Source organism: Narcine bancroftii, chromosome 5 (assembly GCF_036971445.1).
Source record: "Narcine bancroftii isolate sNarBan1 chromosome 5, sNarBan1.hap1, whole genome shotgun sequence".
In the NCBI taxonomy this organism is placed as follows: Eukaryota; Metazoa; Chordata; class Chondrichthyes; order Torpediniformes; family Narcinidae; genus Narcine; species Narcine bancroftii.
This window is the reverse complement of record NC_091473.1, coordinates 59,435,900-59,445,635: the sequence shown is the minus strand read 5'-3', so window position 1 is coordinate 59,445,635 and position 9,736 is coordinate 59,435,900. Positions and strand designations below refer to the sequence as shown.

General features: G+C 47.4%; 3 non-coding genes across 3 annotated transcripts; all 3 read right to left on the bottom strand.

The window, feature by feature from the left end:
- Positions 1-1,642: 1,642 nt before the first annotated feature.
- On the bottom strand, positions 1,643-1,715 carry trnav-cac (transfer RNA valine (anticodon CAC)). The gene has a single exon. It is a non-coding gene; the product is annotated as a tRNA-Val (tRNA).
- An 813-nt stretch (positions 1,716-2,528) lies between these two features.
- trnas-gcu (transfer RNA serine (anticodon GCU)) lies at positions 2,529-2,610 on the bottom strand. The gene has a single exon. It is a non-coding gene; the product is annotated as a tRNA-Ser (tRNA).
- Positions 2,611-8,599: 5,989 nt separating this feature from the next.
- trnav-cac (transfer RNA valine (anticodon CAC)) lies at positions 8,600-8,672 on the bottom strand. Its single transcript has one exon. It is a non-coding gene; the product is annotated as a tRNA-Val (tRNA).
- Between the last annotated feature and the right edge of the window lie 1,064 nt (positions 8,673-9,736).

The window sequence follows — 9,736 nt, the reverse complement described above, 5'->3', positions numbered from 1 at the left end:
CATTTTTATGTGTAAATCAAAACACACTAATCTTTTGCTTTGTTATTGCACTGCCTGATGAACCAAAGTATGGGTTGAATTCTCGGATAGCACTTTCAGGGGAGCTGCACATGACAATAAACAATTCAATTCAATTCATTTGATTTTCTCCACCTTTCTCCAACACCCATTAGCCCACAAGTAACGCAAAACGTGGGGAAAAAATTGGAATATTGAGGAAACAATGAGAAATTGGAGGAACTCATGCGGTACCACCGGAAGAAATGGTCAGTCAATCTTTCGGATCTGGACGCCGTCTCGATAAAGACCCTCTAACCGATACCTTGACTGATGAATCCCACACATGGATGTTTCCTGACCCGCCGAGTTCCTCCAGCGCCTCGCTACTGAAAAAATATCACGGGAAACGGAACATTCTCGAGGCCTTGCTCATTGAATCTCTGAGTTTACTCAGCATTGCAAGATTTCAGTTTCATGTATTTTCCAAAATTTTCTCTCTGTTCGTTTGCTACGGGGTCGTCCTACCATCTTATTTGGAGTTTCATTCCAATCTCTCTCCACCAATGAGAAACTCCAGTTGCAAGATACTTCGGGCGTATTTGGGTTTCATCGATAACAGAAACCTGCTATCCAAAATCGCCATTTACCACGAGGTATTAGCAGTCCATCACCTTAACCTCTCGGCCACCTCGTCTGTTGATTTATTTTACGCCACTTAAAATTGTCCACTTTATCCAGCAGGGTTATTTTCATTAAATATGTTTCTACTTACCATGACAAAGTATCTATGCCATTCAATTTAAATAATGACGAGATGCAAATCAGGAGTTATATTGGAAGTCTTGTGCTACGTGCCAAGACCCACTCCAAGGTCAATGAGACGAAGAGGATGATCATGGACATTAGGAGAATGGGCAGACACCACTCTCCTGTCCTAAGCAATGTTGTTCAAGTTTCTTTAGTGCCATATGCCAATAGGGTTAACAAGGGATTACTTAAGATAGTATGTAAATGAAACCCCGTTGAGAACCAATAACGTATTTGTTGGATCCATCACAGCGCTGTGTATGGGAGCTGCTGACTCGGAGCAGGAAGGTGGCCGAAGTTGAAAACTACTGTTAGAGATTGATTGTGGAGGAGAACTACATAGATCAGCGTAAAATAGTGGGACAAAGGACCTGTTCTGATCCGTATTGTTTGTTCGATAGTTTATCGCGCGTCAACATGTCCCTCCTCCAATGCAAGACAGAGAATGGTGAAAGTCCCATCACACATCCGACAACTCTATTCTCTCTCCTCCGATCGGGGAGGTGTTTCAATCTAGTGGGAGGTTTAATAACCGTTTCTTCCTCGAAGCATCGGATTTCAGAATGACCCGTACAGCAGTGTTAACAATGCTTACCTTGGTTGGTCCTAGAAATAATAAATGAAAGGGATGATACATAAAACAGGAAAGTGCAGCAATAACCACCGTCTCACGTCCATCTTCTAGTTGAGGACTCTGGTTTATAAGGACTGGCCTAGCGAGCCTCAGATGCCCTAGTTGAGGACTCTGGTTTATAAGAGCCACAGATGCCCTTGGCACCCATCGCGATTTCAGTCCGAGCATCAGGTAGGCTGCGGTTCAGAAGAGAGTTGAAAATGTTTCTGCCTGGTTTCGAACCAGGGACCTTTCGCGTGTGAGGCGAACGTGATAACCACTACACTACAGAAACTATAATATTGCAATTAAAACAATGTGATACAGAGTAGAAAACTTGAGATGGGTCTCTGAAAGTAAAACACTAGATGGTGGAAATGGGAATGAACACTACACTTTATATTTGTAGATATAATAGTACACCATGCACTTCTATTTCGTTATTGCACGACCTTCTCCACCGAAGTAATCGTCGAGTCCCAAGCAAAACGAAACTTTTCATTATAATCTCACTGCATATGACAATAAAGAATTCAATTCAATTCACTGATCCGCTTTTTTTCCCCCAAGATCCCAATAACCAATGAGAAACTCAAAAGGGGCAAAGTTTGGACGATTGAGAAGCTGGACGGACTCAGTGGGATGAAAGAGTCAGTCAATCTTTCGGATCTGGACGCTTTGTCTCTACAAACGGCTTCTAACCGAGTGACCGCCGGAAGGTCGACAGCACCTTGTGTTTCCCCAAATTCCCACGAATTGAAACATTCTGTGGCGGACTTTTCTTCTGTCCATTCGTGGCCAGGCACGTTGAATCTGTGAGTGATCATTAGTGATGGACACCCTGCAAGATTTCAGCATCACTTACTTTTCAAAAAGTTCCTCTTGGCCGTGATCTCAGGGAACAAGCACAGGGAGGGCGAAATGGACCATTAGAGCACCTTTAGTTTGCTCGTTGATTCCAAACTCACTCCACCAAATTTGTTGAGAAACTGCATTTGCAAGATGCCTTTTCGTGGAAAAAACAATCACCATCAGGAGTAACAGTTGGACTCAGGGGCTTATTTGAGTAAAAATCGATAACCACCGATTAATCCAAAACAGAAACTCACGACGAGGATGGGATTCGAACCCACGCGTGCAAAGCACAATGGATTAGCAGTCCATCGCCTTAACCTCTCGGCCACCTCGTCCACTCTTTGAAAAACAAGAGCAGGCTCGGACCGTCGGTAATATCCAATCACAGTCTGCAGACTCGTTTCTTCCCTTGTCTGATGATCGTTTTACACCCCTTATAATGGCCTACCTTGTCCCCCGGTTTTAAGTTCTTCCCATACATTCTATCTTTCCAACATGTTTCCCAATATCTAGGCTTTTATATATTTTCCAGCAACTATGCGAGTATGTTGTTCGGTTTAAACGAAACTGAGGAGATGGAATTCAGGAGCTTTATTGAAAGTTTTCTGCCAGAAGATGAAGATCATGATCACGGATTGCATCCGATCAAATGGTGCAGCTGAGATAGATAAACTGGTTGACCGTTTTGAGTTTTGTGTGCCCGATGGAGATGTGGGGGGTGGGGGGGGGGCTGGTGGTCATGGTGGGGAGCTGGCTGATGGAGGACCTCAGTTTTCTTCAGGATGACTTCCAGGCCAAACATTTTGGCAGTTTCCGCAAAACAGGACGTCAAGCGCTGAAGAGCTGGCTCTGAATGGGCAACTAAAGCGGCATCGTCTGCAAAGAGTAGTTCACGGACAAGTTGCTCTTGTGTCTTGTTGTGAGCTTGCAGGCGACTCAGATTGAAGAGACTGCCATCCATGCTGTACCGGATGTACAGGCGTCTTCATTGTTGAGGTCTTTCATGGCTTGTTTCAGCATCATGCTGAAGAAGATTAAAAAGAGGGTTGGTGCGAGAACACAGCCTTGCTTCATGCCATTGGTAATGGAGAAGGGTTCAGAGAGCTCATTGTTGTATCTGACCTGACCTTGTTTGTTTTCGAGCAGTTGGATAACCATGTTGAGGAACTTTGGGGGGCATCCAAGGCACTCTAGTATTTGCCAAAGCCCTGTCCTACTCACGGTGTTGAAGGCTTTGGTGAGGTCAACAAAGGTGATGTAGAGTCCTTTGTTTTGTTCTCTGCACTTTTCTTGGAGCTGTCTGAGGGAAAAGACCATGTCAGTAGTTCCTCTGTTTGCGCGAAAGCTGCACTGTGATTCTGGGAGAACATTTTCGGTGACACTAGGTATTATTCTATTTAGGAGAATCCTAGCGAAGATTTTGCCTGCAATGGAGAGCAGTGTGATTCCCCTGTAGTTTGAGCAGTCTGATTTATCGCCTTTGTTTTTGTACAGGGTGATGATGATGGCATCACGAAGGTCCTGAGGAAGCTTTCCTTGGTCCCAGCAGAGCTTGAAAAACTCATGCAGTTTGGCATGCAGAGTTTTGCCGCCAGCCTTCCAGACCTCTGGGGGGGATTCCATCCATACCTGCTGCTTTGCCATTTTTCAGTTGTTCAATTGCCTTATATGTCTCTTCCTGGGTGAGGACCTCATCCAGCTCTAGCCTTAAGGGCTATTGAGGGAGCTGGAGCAGGGCGGATTCTTGGACTGAGCGGTTAGCACTGAAAAGAGATTGGAAGTGTTCTGACCATCGGTTGAGGATGGAGATCTTGTCGCTGAGGAAGACTTTGCTGTCTGAGCTGTGCAGTGGGCTTTGGACGTGGGGTGAGGGGCCATACACAGCCTTTAGAGCCTCATAAAAATCCCTGAAGTCGCCAATGTCCATGCTGAGCTGGGTTCATTTGGCGAGGCTAGTCCACCACTCATTTTGGATCTCCCGGAGTTTGTGCTGAAGATGGCTGCATGCGCGACGGAAGGCTCGATTCTTCTCTGGCCAGGACGGCTTTGCAAGGTGAGCCTGGTGGGCAGCTCGCTTCTTTGCCAGCAGCTCCTGGATTTCCTTGTTGTTTTCATCGAACCAGTCCTTGTTTTTCCTGGAGGAGAAGCCAAGTATCTCTTCAGTGGATTGGAGAATGACAGTCTTCAGCTGATTCCAGTGGGTTTCAGGGGACGAGTCCGTGAGGCGGATTGCATCCTCGAGCTTTGCTTTGAGGTTTGCCTGGAAGTTTCCTCTCACTTCATCTGACTGCAAGTTTCCAACATTGAACCTCTTTCTGGGGGCTTTACTGTTCCTGGACTTTGACTTGAAGTGAAGGTTGAGCTTGCAGTGAACAAGCCGGTGGTCAGTGTGGCATTCCGTGCTGGGCATGACCCTGGTGTGGAGCACATCTTGTTTGTCTCTTTCTCACACCAGGATGTAGTCCAGGAGGTGCCAGTGTTTGGATCGGGGATGCATCCAGGTAGTCTTCAGGCTATCCCTCTGCTGAAAAAGGGTGTTTGTAATGACAAGCCGCTGTTCTGCGCAGAGATCCAACAGGAGGTGCCCGTTGTCATTGCACTTGCCGAGACCATGCTTGCCCAGGATTCCTGGCCAGGTTTCTGAGTCTTTTCCGACGTGAGCGTTGAAGTCGCCAAGGATGACAACCTTGTCGGCTGTAGGGTTGCGTTGAATGAGGTTGCGCAGATCAGTGTAGAACTTGTCCTTTTCTGCTGGTTCCACCTGGAGGGTTGGAGCATAGATACTGATGAGGGTGATGCGACGCTTGTTTTGAAGGGGGAGTCGCATTGACATGATCCGGTCCGAGTGGCCTGTCGTGAGGTTTTCGAGTTTGGAGGCAATGGAGTTCTTGACCATGAAGCCTACACCAGATCGGTGTCGTTCATCCATAGGCTTGCCAGACCAGTAGAGTGTGTAGCCCATACCGCGTTCTTGGAGGCTGCCTACATCTGCAAGGCAGACTTCACTGAGAGCGGCTATGTCGATGTCAAGACTGAGGAGTTCATGTGCGATGAGGGCAGACCTACATTCAGGTCGGTGGCTGTCATCCTTGTCTAGCATGGTTCTGATGTTCCAGCATGCTAGCTTGAGTTTGTGAGCATCTTTTGAGGGGGAGGACGTGGAGAGGGAGGATGTGGACATGTCCTCGGGCCTGCGCAAAGGAGCTTTTAGGTGGAGTGCAGTGTGCGCAGTACTGGCCCCACCCTTTACACCCATGGTTCGTGTGCCGTGGCCAAGCAAGCTGGGACGTGGCAGCGAGGACCTTGGGCCGTAGGTTTTATATCGGAGTGGCCTTCTCCTATGCAGGTTTCTTATCTGGGCTGGAGGGGCCTGCCTCCCCTCCTAGGTCGGACCATACCTGGTCGCAATCCAACCTGTCAATGGTGGTTGGGGCCTCCGAACCGTTGGTTATTAACACTCTCACAAAAGTAAGAAGTATTTCAAACGAGAAAAATCTATACTCACGTGGCTCCATACGAGGCTGTCCAGAAACAAAAAGTGTGATGTGCTGTTCTCAGATTTGGCCTCACTATGACAATTTATTGAGGACAGACTGGTTTTTGGATGAAACTTTGGCGGAGTGTGAGATTGTTGGCTTCGGGAGGAGCCAGCAGAAACCCAGAAACAGCATCGGAGTGATGGATTGTTGATGGACCAACGGCTGCATATATTTGCATAGGTGTCTGTTTGTTAACAACGCGGAGAGTTGAAAATGTTTCTGCCTGGTTTGGAACCAGGAACTTTTCGCGTGTGAAACCACTACACTACAGAAACTCACTCAAACACCTACCCTCAAGGGCATTTGCAGATATGAACACCGTGATTCAGAGCATAAAATTTCCTGTGGTTACTAAAACAAGCCAAAATGATGGGATTTGGAGTGAAAACTCGTCGCTGAAGGGTTTCCGCAGGTCGGAAATAAGTGGTAAGCTATCGAGACTAAATAAAGGGCCCCGACCACCATAGACTGATCATTTTTCCCCCAGGGACGCTGGCTTGCTCAGGGTCCCACCAGCCTCTTTGTGTCGTCACAAGGGCTACTCGTTTACGGCAACGAGACGAGTGACTGGGACATCTACAATGTGATCTGCACCACTGAATCTTCTTGACCACTTCCACTGACTCCAACCACCAGGATATTATACCACACCACAAAAGTCTGGTGCTTTGAACTGCATAGACACATTTTCTTTCTCCGTTGTTCTTCCGATATTCCTCGTTGTGTGAGAGAGCACGAGAGATGGAGATCAGAAATTGCCACGATTGAACACGGAGAGAGTAACGGAGAGCGCGACTGACTAATGGAAGAACAACAATTAGCAAAGGACATGGGGAGATCTTCAGACACAGAGAGCACATGCGAAGGTCATTGGGTTTCATGCCAATAGGGCGCCATTGATCTGCGCGGTCCTTGTCCAGCTGGAGGTGAGAATGGGTCACGTCTTTTGACACTGCACAATATTTCTTATTTTGTTCAAAAAAAAGATCTTTGAGCAGCTTTTTCATGACGAGCCTGTACGGCCGAAAGAAAACCTGTAGCAGACGCAAAAAAAAAACCCTGCGTTCCTGCCCAGAGAACGCGAATGAGGAGAAGTTGACAACCGCTGCACCACAGAAACGCCCGCGCCTGCTTGGCCTAACAAGGAAACAAGGGAACCAGAAGTCGGTTATCAAAAATCGTACTGCATGAAATCTCGGTTAACTGCGAACAGAGGACGCTGAAATCCTTCAAACTGAAGCTAAATGCACACACTGCCGGAGAAACTCAGAGAGTCGAGCAGAATGAACATTATTAAAAATTCTGTGTCAAGACAGTTTAAATGTAGAAGAGAAGCTAGTATAAAGAGATCAGTCGACTTCCCCTTGCTAGTTCTATATCCACCTGTCTGTCTTGAACCTTCTCATCTCTCAGAGTGAGGTCCAACGTAAACTAAAGGAAGCACACCTGATATTTACCCCGGACAATCTGCAAACATGAGGTACTTTCAGGTACTTAGTTCCATCCCTTTTCTGCGGTACCCCTTCAGCTCGCTCTCGCTTCACCCATTTCTTTTCTCTCCATACCACGCAAACATCCGAGCCCCACCCATTCCCATGACCTCTCGCTTCAGTTCTATGTCCGTACACCTCTTTCTCCCCACTGGATACTTCCGCGGTCTCCCGCTGTCTTTGGTTCTTTCTGATTTATCTTTATATCGCCATTCTCACCTTCTATTCATCTCAAATTCTAGAAGCCTTTGTCTTCTGATGCCCACTACACTTGATCTCTTGCCTCTCTGTCATCGGCCAATCCACCGCCTCTGTTAATAATGTGTGTCCCCCTCCACCCTCCCCGGCAATCCAATAATGTTTAAGCCTCTCCACTCACCGGACATGTGTCAATCACATTTATCACGAAGTTCAAGGAAGTGAACCAAAACTCTACATTCTTAGACGTCGAAGGATTCGGCACGTTTCCGTCGTCCCTCAGCAATTTGTATAATCGCACCGTCGAATACTTATTTGTTGGATCCATCACAGCTCTGTATTTGAGCTGCTTGCCTCAGATAAAACAAGTTGCAGGAGGCGTAAATGCAACAGAGAATAGAGCGTTATGGGCTATTAAGAAGGGAAGGATTAGATTGATCCTGGATGAGGTTGACATAAATCAGCACAAAATTATGAGCCGAAGGATCTCTACTGTAATGTAATGTTTGTTCTATGGTTTATCATGTAAATGGCCATTCCATGGATTCCATTTACATGTCCTTCTACCAATCGAAGGCAGACAATGGCAACGGACACAACTCTACACTTCCTCCTCCGATCGGGGGTGGGGGTAGGCGATTCAAAATTGTGTCCGTTTTCAGATTTAAATATGTTCAAAATTATGTCAGTTTTCAGAGTGAACCCTACCTTGGTTGGTGCTAGAAGTTATAAATGAACTGGCTAATGCACAAAGCAAGATACAGTATAACAATCAACCATCAGGAAGTCTCACGGCCTTCTGCTTACAGAAGACTCGGTTTCTGGGGACTGGCCTGGAGAATCGCTTATGTTCCATTTTGCCCAAACCCATCGGCAAAACTCTGAAAACCGAAACATTTTTATTGAACAAGCAATCTTACATTGTTAAACGAAGCAATCTCACTCGTCCCCAAAACCAAATTCATATTGTCAAATCACTCTCCTTCATTTCATATAGGGTGTACAGCTTTCCTGGCGTCATGGACCTTGTCTTGCTTGTCTTCTCAGTTAAGTTGCCCCCACCCTCACTTCCCAGCAAAAACGCTTAGAGTTGAAAATGTTTCTGCCTGGTTTCGAACCAGGGACCTTTCGCGTGTGAGGCGAACGTGATGACCACTACACTACAGAAACTTCCTGAGATTATTGTCAGTGCAATACAGAAGAGCGCAATTAGGTTTCAGGTGGCCACAAGTACAATAACATATCAAATGATGGACGATGGAGGGAACACGAGACGCGAATTCCGCTCTTTGGGCCTCATTCACGGAAGAAAATGGTAAGCTATAAAAGGTTAAAACACAGGACTGACCATTTGTTCCCAGGGATGCTGCCTGGATCAACGTGTACCTATAGCACAAGACTCCTTTTACAAAGACGATAAATGCCAGCTATTATTCACCTTTTGAACGGCTCTTCTGCCTGTGTGAAAGCAACTAAAGCGGAATGGGGAGTCTGAATTTACCCGGCTTTATTCCGCCAAGGTAGGTAGTAGGCCATTTCATGTCAGGCCTCCACCTGGAGGACGGCTGCAAGAGCGGATCTAATACTTAAAACTTACATTTCAGACAGAAGCCCTTAAAGGCTGCACCAGCATCCCATTCATAGCACCTGTTCGCGCCCTCCAGAGCCAATGGAGGCGGGGCGACTGGTGCCTAGCACCACCCTCCATAAATACGCCTCAGATCAATGGCCGTCTTCCCTGCCCATAATCGCCCTCACAGCTTGAACCGCTCTATGGTTCCCAGAACAGTTCCAGCTGCGTCGGGGATTATGGGTATGGAAGACGGCCATTGCTCTTCCGCGTTTTGACCCGCGGAGAAGAGCCCCGAAGGCCGAAGCGGCTGGTATGGCTGTCTCAGCCCGCACTGGTCGCCCCCTGAAGGCTCCCGCTGCCCCGAGGGCTTCCGCTGTCCCGCCTGCTCCTGCTGACTTCTCCCGCTGCCCCGACGGTTCCCGCCTGCTGCTCCTGCCTTGAGGGGGTCATGGAGGATGAGGGCTGAGTAAGGAGATGGCATCATCAGCCCGCCCCTAACCAGCCACTTGCAGCGGGTCAGATGGGGAAGCATCTCGGAGCCGACCACGGCGCATTCAGAAAGGTTCGTCTTTAGCCGGAAGGGCAAGGAACCTCCTCCTTTATAGTCGGGAGTTTTCCCTGAAAGTGCTGTTAGAAATTAAAGTACCTTTAAAGAAATTGC